Source organism: Pleurodeles waltl, chromosome 7, assembly GCF_031143425.1.
Source record: "Pleurodeles waltl isolate 20211129_DDA chromosome 7, aPleWal1.hap1.20221129, whole genome shotgun sequence".
NCBI classification, from domain to species: domain Eukaryota; kingdom Metazoa; phylum Chordata; class Amphibia; order Caudata; family Salamandridae; genus Pleurodeles; species Pleurodeles waltl.
In genome coordinates, this window is record NC_090446.1 from 4,195,666 (window position 1) to 4,208,050 (window position 12,385).

At 47.5% G+C, this 12,385-nt stretch overlaps 2 protein-coding genes and 1 long non-coding RNA gene across 3 annotated transcripts in view; 1 reads left to right on the forward strand and 2 right to left on the reverse strand.

Moving 5' to 3' along the window:
- The window catches only part of LOC138303494 (zinc finger protein 84-like), a 96,796-nt gene extending 93,541 nt beyond the window's left edge, over positions 1 to 3,255 (reverse strand). Inside the window, exon 1 of the mRNA XM_069242672.1 lies at positions 3,152 to 3,255. The gene's annotated coding sequence lies outside the window, so the exon portion shown is untranslated. The remainder of the gene's footprint in view (positions 1 to 3,151) is intronic.
- The window catches only part of LOC138303491 (zinc finger protein 84-like), a 149,244-nt gene extending 145,063 nt beyond the window's left edge, over positions 1 to 4,181 (reverse strand). The window contains exons 1-2 of the mRNA XM_069242669.1: positions 4,149 to 4,181; positions 3,152 to 3,254 (exon numbers count right to left, since the gene is read on the reverse strand). The gene's annotated coding sequence lies outside the window, so the exon portion shown is untranslated. The remainder of the gene's footprint in view (positions 1 to 3,151; positions 3,255 to 4,148) is intronic.
- LOC138303505 (uncharacterized) overlaps positions 1 to 12,385 on the forward strand; it is a 1,082,407-nt gene that overhangs the window by 528,959 nt on the left and 541,063 nt on the right. The gene's annotated exons all lie outside the window — the stretch shown is intronic.

Sequence of the window (12,385 nt, forward strand, 5' to 3'; positions counted from 1 at the left end):
TTTGGTACACCGTCTCAAAACTCCGCACCTCACCCTATACATTTTTCTGCTCAGGAGGCAGACCTCAAAGACGAGGATGTTCACTCTCTCTTGGCAAAGGGAGCTATTCAATACATCAAAGTCCACCTGCGAGGCTTTATCAGCAATCCCTTCTTAGTAAAGCCGACAGAGGCAAGCTCCCGGCCATCAATTTGCAAGATTTCAGCCAATGGCTGGTTTACCGCCATTTCAAATGGAGGGGATCCCCTTCTGCAAAACGTGCTACAACCATCGAATTGGATAGTTCATTTGGATCTAAAGGATGCTTACCTGTCCATCCCAATCTTCCCGACCCCCGAACACTTCCTCCAATTCCTGTGGAGCCAGCAGGCATTCAAGTTTTGGAGTCTACCAGTGGGGCTCTCCTCCACCCCTTGGTGCTTCACCAAGGTTCTCAAACCAGTGGTGGAACACCTGCAGAGGCAGGGGATGCCCCTCATCATTTAGCTGGATGACATGCTCCTAATGGCCCAAAACCCTTGCCAGTTGGTGAATTAACTGCAGTCAGCTATCGATCTTCTGGAAAGCTTGAGGTTCATGATAAACAAAGCAAATCCCCCCTGGTTCCTTCCCAGAAAGCAACCTTTTGGGGGTTTGTCATAGACTACACTGCGTCCTCTTTGAGTCTTCCCCCTTGGAAGATTACAGATATAAGAAACAAATTTAGAAGGACACTGGCAAAACCTCAGATGTAGTTGAGACAAGTTGCACGACTTGTGGGACTTCTCTCTTCCTCCATTGAGGCCATTTTTCCTGTCCTTCTCCACTACCGGGCCCTTCAGCGACATAATCATCTGCAGAAGGGGCTCGTGAATTCCCAGATGATTATTCTTTCGGACGAGGTCAGGGAAGAGATCTTGTGGTGGCTGTCTCACATGGAAGCATGAAATAGGAGAGCAATTTTTGGTTTGGCCCCAGACCTTGTCATAGAATCAGATGCCAGCAGGTTAGGCTCGGGGGTTCATGGTCCCCCCTAGAGCAGACTTGATGCATAAAATGCTTGGAACTCCCAAAGGGTCCTTTGGTGTCCGTTGCTAGACAAGAGAAAGGATCCAGTTGTGCGTCCTCCACAAAACGGACAATGTTTCAGCAGTCCGATACATCAATTGGCCGGGTGGCACGAGATACAAGATCCTTTCTGACTTGGCAACTAATTTTTGGCAGTACTGCCTCCAGAACCAGATTTTGCTAACTATGGAGTACCTTCCCCGTCAGGAGAATCAGGTAGCAGATTGGCATTCTCTGGAAGCTTCATCCAGAAATATTTGCTATCCTGCAGGCTTGTTCGGGTCTGTTCTCGGTAGACCTGTTTACTTCCCAACTGGACTTCCAACTTCTCAGGTTCTTCATTTGGAGACCAGATCTGCTTGCAGTGGCAACAAATGCATATTTGCAGGATTGGGCTCAGAAAAAGGGATGCGCATCTCCCCTGTTTGCAATGATAACATGGGCCTCAGCCTAGATCCAAGGACAACAAGCGGAGGTGGTGTTGATCACTCCGATGTGGAGATCTCAAGTCTGGTTTCCGGTTCTTCTGGAAAATTCCTGCCATTCTCCAATCTTACTCCCCCAGTTTCCTCAGCTGCTTCTCCATCCGAATCAGCTTCCACCTCAGATGGTGTTGGAGGGCTCTCTAACCCTGATGGCTTGGTAAATTACAGGAGACAGTGGTCGGTCCCGGGTCTTTCGAGGCAAGCTGAAGTGCTTCTGTCCAGACCCTGTGCTGGAAGTACAGTCAAACGTTGCAAGTCAGCCTGGACTCGATGGTCACGTTGGTGTATGCCATGGGGTGTGGGTCACGTAGTCACGGAGGTTACAGTGGAGGAAGCATGAATGTGGCAGACTGATCCATAGATTCCACATTTAAGAGATTTTACTTCAAGAGGGTGCTGGATATAGCTCATGTTGTGGTGAGCAAGCTTTGAACTAGCATAATCCTCACTTCCGATCCTGACATAGAATGAAAATTGCACCTAATTAATGTGTAGGAAAGTTTCAGTTCTATTACGGACACAGGGGCGAAAATTATGCTTTCTTCCTTCCCTTTCATCATTACGAGCAGTTGGTCTGTATTAAAGCAAGAGGTAAAATGAGGTCCTATGAGCGACAAGAAACACATATCTATCCAGTATGTTAGTTGTACATATTTCCAAACATCTATTCACTGAGACAGAAGTGTTTAATCCACTCTTAATACAAGGAGCATCCCTGCAGAGAGTATCCCTGTAGTGTATGGTATGTTCCAATGCTGATTGATCTCCATAAAGGTAGTGGAATGTGTGTCGACGTTTCGGTCTCCCATTGTATGAATATTCAAGACCATCTTCAGGACTAAGTACTTAATGTAGAGGACCCTTGAAAACGTTCTTCCACTGGGAGGCAATAGGAATGAGCTTAATTATTAAAATATGTGTGGTATCACACAAGGGGAAACTGTGAGACTATGTGGAGGGGCCAGGACTTTGTGAATTACTTTTCAAAGAGCCACCTCAATGTGGACCTGTGACTGCAACATGGGATCACAGAATGAATATGTCAAAAGCCACAGGTGCGCATGGTTGACAAAGATCTTCAATTTTGCAGACAAGGCCACAAAGTGAAGCATAAGACGTATTCATGAACAAAACAAGATTCTGAGCTGGTTAAAGCTGGCCTCAGGTGCACAACAGATCGAGTGCTGCAGAGTGGCGGTGAAGCTTCAAGCAAGTGTACCAGTGGCATCAAAACACTGATGCGGATGTGTTCTCCGGCCTCATCTGTGGTACAATGTGGAGAAGAAGGGGAAGTTGCATGCTTCACAGTGCCTGATCATCCACAAACTCTGCCTGCAACTCAGTGAGGGGACTTACAGTGAGCAGAACTAGACTGAAAAGCTTGTCAGCCCCTTTGTCGTCTCTACACTACGAGATGACCCAGTATGTATCATGATTGCGACAGTGATGGCCGGCCACTTTGACAGCAGTTAAAAAGCACTGTCCACGGATGCGACAGGAGACGCAAGAACCCAAAGTTTATCTAATATTCTTTGAAGCACATACAAATTTGCCTCTGCACTTCATAAAATATTCATTTTGAAAAAGGCACAGGTATGATAAATTAAGGTTTGACTTACATTTCAGTAGGAATAGACTCTCATCACAGCTTGGAACAGAGAATCTGCGGCTGCCCTTGCACACAGCGTAGGTCAGGCTTCTCTTCAGTTTCAATGTTTATTTCTGAAAATGACATTATTCCCAAAAGGCAAGCACATTAAAAAATGAGAGCTTTAATGATTATGTCATGAAATGTAAAAAAAAACAAAAAAAAAAAAACTTTACATGGATGGAAAGGAATAAATAGAAAAAGACTACAACCTATATAAAGAATCCTTAATGAAGTCTGTGCGTTGGCTCAAAACCCTGTGATTGTATGCTGATAAATGAATCTCTCCGAGCCTTAAAAAATATATATGAACGTCACCTCGTGTGACGCAAGAGGTGCTCAGGTGAACCCCTGCAGCACCGCTGGGTCCCTGGACATGGGGTTGGGTTGGGGGGGCGGTGCCTCGGGGTCACCTGCGGGCCCTTCAGCCTGAGGGCAGGTGCTGCCCCCGCCCGGGACTCTGGGCGCTCTCAGCTCTGCCCCGCGCGGGACCCCCGTCAGGGCACCGTGCTCGGGGGGTGCAGGGGCCGCTGCAGGGCTCCGGGGCGCCTGGGGATGATTCTCACCTCAGCCCCGGGGGGGGGGGGCTTTACTTGACCCCCCCCGGCCGGGTCTTCGCCCCGAGGCATGGAGGGCTGGGGGGGGGAGTAACAAGCGGCCTCCTGAGGGGGGGGCAGATGTTGCCCCCTCTTTGAGGCAGTTTGTCGCGGGGCGCGCGGGCAGGGTTGTGGGGTGCCCCCCCCCCCCCCGGTTTGGACGTGTTCTTGGGGGCGCGGGGGGGTCGCAGGAGTGTCGTCTGCCGCTGTGCAGGGTGCAGGGCACTGAGCTCCCCTCCGGGGGGGGGGGGGGGAACCGGAGGGGGCCCCGGGGGCTCCCCCCCACCCCCCTCTCAGCTTTCAAGTGTCTAAATCAGCAAACACCCCGCGCCCGGGGAGGGGGGGGCGCCCGGCTGTCCCCCCAGGACTCACCCTCGTCCGACTCCCGCGGGGCACCGGTCCCGGGATCCCGCGGCAGAGGGGGCGTCACACCCTCCTCGCGCACAACGCGCACCGCGCCCATCTACTGCGCATGCCCGGAAGGTCAGGCTGCGGGAAAGAACTACTGCGCATGCCCGGAGAGTCAGACACTAGCCACCGGAGACGGCGACTGCGCGAAAGAAGTAATGCGCATGACCAGAGGATTAGACACTAGTCACTGGGCGGTGTCTGGCACAGTAACAGAACTACTACGCAGGAGGGGAGCTGACCGAATACAGCACTACAGAAGCACTGCGCCTGTTCAAAGAACGAGACACTAGTCACTGGAGGGCTCACCAACTACACAGCCGCCTAAGAGAAAAAGTGCGCATGCTCAGAGCATGAGTTACATCATCGAGTGCTGACTGAACATTGATTGGCCTGCAAAAGGAAGTTACTGCGCATGGTCAAAATATGAGACACGAGTCACCAGGGTCTGCCCTAACTGAACCCTGCCTAAGGGGGGCGCTGTGCGAGGGTGACCAGATTCTAAAAAAAAAAAACAAGCATTTCCAATGCAATGGGTCTCCTGTATGCAATGGGTCTCCTGTATGCTCACATAAATTAGAAATGAAAAGTAAAACAGTTGACATAACCAAGTCAATTCAAAGCGCCGTGGCTGCCATGAGCGTGGGCGCGAAAATTATTAGCTCCTTGTGTGAATGTCTAGAAAGGATCACGGCTGGGATGAAAGGCAAACTGAAACCCAAGGAGCGGCCATCAGACGCTACAACAGGAAGTGATGTAAGGCAAACGCAACCCAGAGGAGGGGCCATCACACGCTGTAACAGGAGGAAGAATGATCGCCAACAAAAGTGTGCACTTAGTGTAATCGCCTGGGAGGGAACTCAGGACATTTCACAAAACGCACAATTAAAACTGAAGCATTTAACACAAGCACAACAAAGAATGAATAGCAAGTGTGGGCATGGTTAAAAGCCCATAGAGAGATTACAAGAGGCCAGAGCGCTTGCATGCTTGACCCTAAATACCGAGACATTTCACAAAGTAGGACTAAAATTCTACAGCAACCAGGCACCACAGACTGGCAGTGCTCGTCAGCATATAGACACAAAATGGGTACTAAGAAAATACAGAAAACAATATTTTTAAACCTAGTGTCATACCTATTAATTATCGATTTATTGTAACATCTGCTAACTAACCCTGCTTTGGAACACATGTAAATGTGCCTCACTGTTTTCAGTCAACCCTCTCTAAAGACCGGGACACATGCCAAATTTGACAAAATCCGCCAGGACGCCTCCTGAAAAACCAGAACTGTCCCAGCAAACGCTGGACACCTGGTCACCCTATACTGCGCATGCTTTTAAAATAAGAGATATTCTGATGCATAATCAGAAGTACAATATTACTTTCTAGGCAAATGTAAACACCAAGTCTGCGGTTTCTTTTGCTATTTTTACGTCATGCAGCTTTAGTGAGCTATCACATGAAAGGAATGGGCAGAGTGAAAGGAAGAGTGAGACACTGAAATCAGAGGAACCTTGAACGGAGCAATTAATATCTAAAGCAGTGGTTCCCAACCTTTTGACTTCCGTGGACCCCCATGTAATCATTACTGGAATCAGGGGACCCCCACTAAATCTTTTTTGGAATCTGGGGACCCCCCAATGAGGCATTACTGAAAGCTGGGGACCTAATCTGTTAATATTATTTAATTTTCTAAGCAATTGCGGACCCCTGAGGAAGCATAGCGGACCCACAGGAGTCCCTGGACCACAGGCTGGGAACCACTGATCTAAAGTGTTTCTCTTTGCGTTAACTAGGTCAAACCGAATTACTTTAGAATCCATCCTATATTTATTCGATGATCATCCAGCTACTTCAGAAGTAATTTCACATCATCAGACATCATCAAGCGCTTAAAGTCATCAGCAAAGTTTAGGAACTATGCCTGAGGATTCCGGATGACTTGAAAATTACTATCTGATTACTTCACAAGGTGGGGTTACTCATGTGTGCTAGCATACATGCCAACAGACCTGATTCAGGCAGACTCCAGATTTTTGAAGACAGAAATGTCTTTATTTTAGCCCTCTCCAACCTAAATATGCTTTTGCTTCAATTTACGTCAACAGGGAAAATACATTCCCTCAAATTTGTTGCCAACATCTGCCACTTTCCCCTTTTAAAAAGTTGCGTGTACGGACTAGGATGATTTGAAAATTACTTTATGATTAATTACAAGATTGTTCCCATATATGCCAATATTTGAAAACTGGGGAGTGGGAGATTTTGAAAATATATTTGGGGAAATGTATTTTCCTCATTGACTTCTATTGAAGCAGAGGAAGTTTCAGATGAGACACCGGAAAAAAATAAGCCATTTTTTGCTTAAAAAAACAGGAGTCTCCCACCTGAATTGTTTCTGTTGGCATGCATGTATGATTTGCAGATAAGCATCTGATGAAACAAATTTGCTGATATATGCAAATAAAAATATCAGTAGTTACTTCCCAATGAACTGCATCAGGAGTCATTACATCAAGGTAAAAACATTTCAATGTCATTTTTGTACAAGAGTGCCTTTATTTTGAATTCCTAAGGATGTTCTTTTTTAATTATTTCTATATATGTAAATTATTATTTTATTTTAGTATTTTACATAATACTTCCACCTACTGCCTAGCACGTGTGTATGTGAATATATATATATATATATATATATATATATATATATATATATATACATTTTTTTCACTTACAAAAACAGAGGTTACAAGACGTTGTAGTCAGGCTCTGATTTCACTTGTACAATACCAATGAAATTCAGAAGTTATAGTTATCTCAAGTAACTATAACTCACGGCCTAAGGTAACTATAACTTGAGCCCCTGCCATGCACAGTGTCTTCTTCAATAAACTGACTGTTAATGTTTCATTTATATTTCTAATGACGTTATAAAAGTTTTCATGAGTGCAGTATAATCTGAGGTAGGCTGCAGCCAACTCCCTGTAACCACCCAGACAGTTTTTCTAAACTTTAATAAAATAAATAATTAGAATGATATCTTTTAGGGCAACTTGAAAAGAAAAATGTAATTGTCATGTAAAAAGCGTGTAATCACCTTTCGGTATGTACCTTAAATATTTGAAGTGGAATCAAAATTAAAACAGGGAAATGGCACGTTACACACCTAGACTTGAACCCTCAACCTTCAGGTGACACCTGAACCACTAGGCCCCAGGTGACACCATACCATGCGGTGTCGAGAAATATCTATGACATTCAAACCGAAGAGTTTAATGGGAAAAATACGTAAATGTTGTAGGAAACTGGCCCTCTATGTAGTGTGCAAAGCTAGGCACACTGTGCTGGGGGTCCAGGCAACCACACATTGGTTTACAGAGGTAAAAACAAGATCACCTAATGCTCTCATTTTTATGGTAGCTTGGTCGAGCAGTTAGGCCAGTCTTGGAGAAGTGCAAAGCATTTGTTGACCTCACAGTATCAATCATGCAACTCACACATTCGAAGGAATAACTCGAGACCAATTTATAAAAAATACTTCCGATTTTTAAATACATTTTAAGACCAAGATTATCAAAAATGGTTAAGTACTTTTGAAGATATAGATTTTTGAAGTTTAATAAAAATACCCCTTTTGTGCATAATTACGCATCATAAGAATCAATGGAAAGTCACCTTTAAAAATACCTATAAAATCACACATTTGCTTTACCGAGTTCTTCTTTTGCAGGTTGGTTGAGGTCATTGGTAGGCACACTGTGCCAGCTGGATAAGTTAAATCGGCTCCTCGTTCCGGTGGGAGCAGCAGTGAAATGTCTCTTGTGCAGGACCATTGCAGGAGACCACTCGGAAAAGGTCTGTGCAGTTAAGTTTAGAGGTGGTTCCTTGGGGTGTTGAGGTCGCAAGGGGTGAGGGACCTTATGGTACAGCAGGTTCTTATTGCAGGGCACAGAATGGCCAGGTGCAGAGCGAATCAGTGAGCCAGGAGCTGTGCACAAAGATGCCCTTTGGATCTGGAGGTATTAAGGGTCGCTTACAGGACAATAGGGGCACTCTGGCAGGAAGTCTGGAGTGTTCCTGAAGTCCCTCGACTGGGGCTGCCTCCTGGTCCTTTTTCATCCCCAGGCAGGCTGGTATTCTTGGTGTCCAATGTTAGCCGAACAGTACCCAAGGTATTGGCATGGTTCGGCCACTGGAGGGTGCAGTGCCACCAAACTTGGCACACTTGCAGGGTTTGTCCTTGTGGTCATTAGTGTGTTGTTGGGTCCAGCTGCGACATCCGGTTCAGGAGTTAGTGCCCGGTCAGTGAAGCGACCCTCACTGAGTTGCTGGTTCCTTCTTCGTTGCAGAGTGGCACCTCCACTCTGCAGGGAGTTCTTGGGCGATTGATGAAGCCTGGACATTGTCTGGCTTTCTTGAGGTCAGTCCAGTTGTCCAGCAGCGATTGCCAGGTCCTGGGGGCAGGGTTTGGTGCCTTTTCTTTGTGAGGTAGGTCCACAGTTCTCTGGTCTTAGGTCTTCTTTGTGTCCTTTGAAACTGATTATCTGGTCTAGCGATGCCCACTAAATATTTAATTTAGTGGGTGTAGGAGGTTGGACTGGCTTGTAGTGAGTACCAAGGGGTACTTGCACCTTGCACCAGGCCCAGTTATCCCTTATTAGTGTATAGGGTGTCTAGCAGCTTAGGCTGATAGATAATGGTAGCTTAGCAGAGCAGCTTAGGCTGAACTAGGAGACGTGTGAAGCTACTACAGTACCACTTAGTGTCATATGCACAATATCATAAGAAAACACAATACACAGTTATACTAAAAATAAAGGTACTTTATTTTTATGACAATATGCCAAAGTATCTTAGAGTGTACCCTCAGTGAGAGGATAGGAAATATACACAAGATATATATACACAATAGCAAAAATATGCAGTATAGTCTTAGAAAACAGTGCAAACAATGTATAGTTACAATAGGATGCAATGGGGAAACATAGGGATGGGGGCAACACAAACCATATACTCCAAAAGTGGAATGCGAACCACGAATGGACCCCAAACCTATGTGACCTTGTAGAGGGTCGCTGGGACTATTAGAAAATAGTGAGAGTTAGAAAAATAACCCTCCCCAAGACCCTGAAAAGTGAGTGCAAAGTGCACTAAAGTTCCCCTAAGGACAAAGAAGTCGTGTTAGAGGAATAATGCAGGAAAGACACAAACCAGCAATGCAACAACTGTGGATTTCTAATCTAGGGTACCTGTGGAACAAGGGGACCAAGTCCAAAAGTCACAAGCAAGTCGGAGATGGGCAGATGCCCAGGAAATGCCAGCTGCGGGTGCAAAGAAGCTTCTACTGGACAGAAGAAGCTGAGGTTTCTGCAGGAACGAAAAGGGCTAGAGACTTCCCCTTTGGTGGACGGATCCCACTCGCCGTGGAGAGTCGTGCAGAAGTGTTTTCCCGCCGAAAGAACGCAAACAAGCCTTGCTAGCTGCAAATCGTGCGGTTAGCGTTTTTGGATGCTGCTGAGGCCCAGGAGGGACCAGGAGGTCGCAAATTGGACCAGCAGAGAGAGGGGACGTCGAGCAAGACAAGGAGCCCTCTCTGAAGCCGGTAGCACCCGGAGAAGTGCCAGAAACAGGCCCTATGAGGATGCGTGAAACGGTGCTCGCCGAAGTTGCACAAAGGAGTCCCACGTCGCCGGAGACCAACTTAGAAAGTCGTGCAATGCAGGTTAGAGTGCCGTGGACCCAGGCTTGGCTGTGCACAAAGGATTTCCGCCGGAAGTGCACAGGGGCCGGAGTAGCTGCAAAAGTCGCGGTTCCCAGCAATGCAGCCCAGCGAGGTGAGGCAAGGACTTACCTCCACCAAACTTGGACTGAAGAGTCACTGGACTGTGGGGGTCACTTGGACAGAGTCGCTGGATTCGAGGGACCTCGCTCGTCGTGCTGAGAGGAGACCCAAGGGACCGGTAATGCAGCTTTTTGGTGCCTGCGGTTGCAGGGGGAAGATTCCGTCGACCCACGGGAGATTTCTTCGGAGCTTCTGGTGCAGAGAGGAGGCAGACTACCCCCACAGCATGCACAAGCAGGAAAACAGTCGAGAAGGCGGCAGGATCAGCGTTACAGAGTTGCAGTAGTCGTCTTTGCTACTATGTTGCAGGTTTGCAGGCTTCCAGCGCGGTCAGCAGTCGATTCCTTGGCAGAAGGTGAAGAGAGAGATGCAGAGGAACTCGGATGAGCTCTTGCATTCGTTATCTAAAGTTTCCCCAGAGACAGAGACCCTAAATAGCCAGAAAAGAGGGTTTGGCTACCTAGGAGAGAGGATAGGCTACTAACACCTGAAGGAGCATATCAGAAGGAGTCTCTGACGTCACCTGGTGGCACTGGCCACTCAGAGCAGTCCAGTGTGCCAGCAGCACCTCTGTTTCCAAGATGGCAGAGGTCTGGAGCACACTGGAGGAGCTCTGGACACCTCCCAGGGGAGGTGCAGGTCAGGGGAGTGGTCACTCCCCTTTCCTTTGTCCAGTCTCGCGCCAGAGCAGGGCTAAGGGGTCCCCTGAACCGGTGTAGACTGGCTTATGCAGAATTGGGCACCTCTGTGCCCAACAAAGCATTTCCAGAGGCTGGGGGAGGCTACTCCTCCCTTGCCTTCGCACCATTTTCCAAAGGGAGAGGGTGTCACACCCTCTCTCAGAGGAAGTTCTTTGTTCTGCCATCCTGGGCCAGGCCTGGCTGGACCCCAGGAGGGCAGATGCCTGTCTGAGGGGTTGGCAGCAGCAGCAGCTGCAGTGAAACCCCAGGAAGGGCAGTTTGGCAGTACCAGGGTCTGTGCTACAGACCACTGGGATCATGGGATTGTGCCAACTATGCCAGGATGGCATAGAGGGGGCAATTCCATGATCATAGACATGTTACATGGCCATATTCGGAGTTACCATTGTGAAGCTACATATAGGTAGTGACCTATATGTAGTGCACGCGTGTAATGGTGTCCCCGCACTCACAAAGTTCAGGGAATTGGCTCTGAACAATGTGGGGGCACCTTGGCTAGTGCCAGGGTGCCCACACACTAAGTAACTTTGCACCCAACCTTTACCAGGTAAAGGTTAGACATATAGGTGACTTATAAGTTACTTAAGTGCAGTGTAAAATGGCTGTGAAATAACGTGGACGTTATTTCACTCAGGCTGCAGTGGCAGGCCTGTGTAAGAATTGTCAGAGCTCCCTATGGGTGGCAAAAGAAATGCTTCAGCCCATAGGGATCTCCTGGAACCGCAATACCCTGGGTACCTCAGTACCATATACTAGGGAATTATAAGGGTGTTCCAGTAAGCCAATGTAAATTGGTAAAAATGGTCACTAGCCTGTTAGTGACAATTTGGAAAGAAATGAGAGAGCATAACCACTGAGGTTCTGATTAGCAGAGCCTCAGTGAGACAGTTAGTCACTACACAGGTAACATATTCAGGCACACTTATGAGCACTGGGGCCCTGGGTTACCAGGGTCCCAGTGACACATACAACTAAAACAACATATATACAGTGAAAAATGGGGGTAACATGCCAGGCAAGATGGTACTTTCGTACAGTGGGCATTTTAGGGGCAACCTTGTAGTGTCCAATGGGACACTTACCTTTGGGTGGCTACACCCACTATAGTGACCACGTCCTGTGGGAAGGGTCACTTCCCTATCTCTAATTGGCTATTTTTCTTCCTTCTAAGATGAAGGAAAATGAAATGGAGTGTCCAACTCGCAGGCACCACCTTAGGGGTGGAGCATGCCAGGTGGGGGAACTTCTCCTACCCTTTGTGTGGTTTCACACCTTTGCTCATGCCAAAAGTGGAAGTTTACAAAGGGGAGACCATCTGCTGCTAGCAGCAGGCCTGGGGGTCAAGGTAAGCCCTTTGAAGCTCACTAGCAGTGCAGTGCACATTACTGAGGGAGGGGGAGATAGCACCTGCACCCAGGAAGGACATAGTTTTACAACCAGAGAGATGGATCTCTCCTCCAAGGTTTGTAGATTGGGTGTCTTGAGGTGCAGGCTGGACAAAACCAGTCAGCAACCATGCCAGGGTAGTTAGCTTTTGTAGGGGGCACCTCTAAGGTGACCCTGGGTACATTATATAATAAATCCAGTACTGGTACCAGTTTGGATTTATCAGCCTGAGTTGTTTGATATCAAACAGCCCAGGGTTCAGAGGA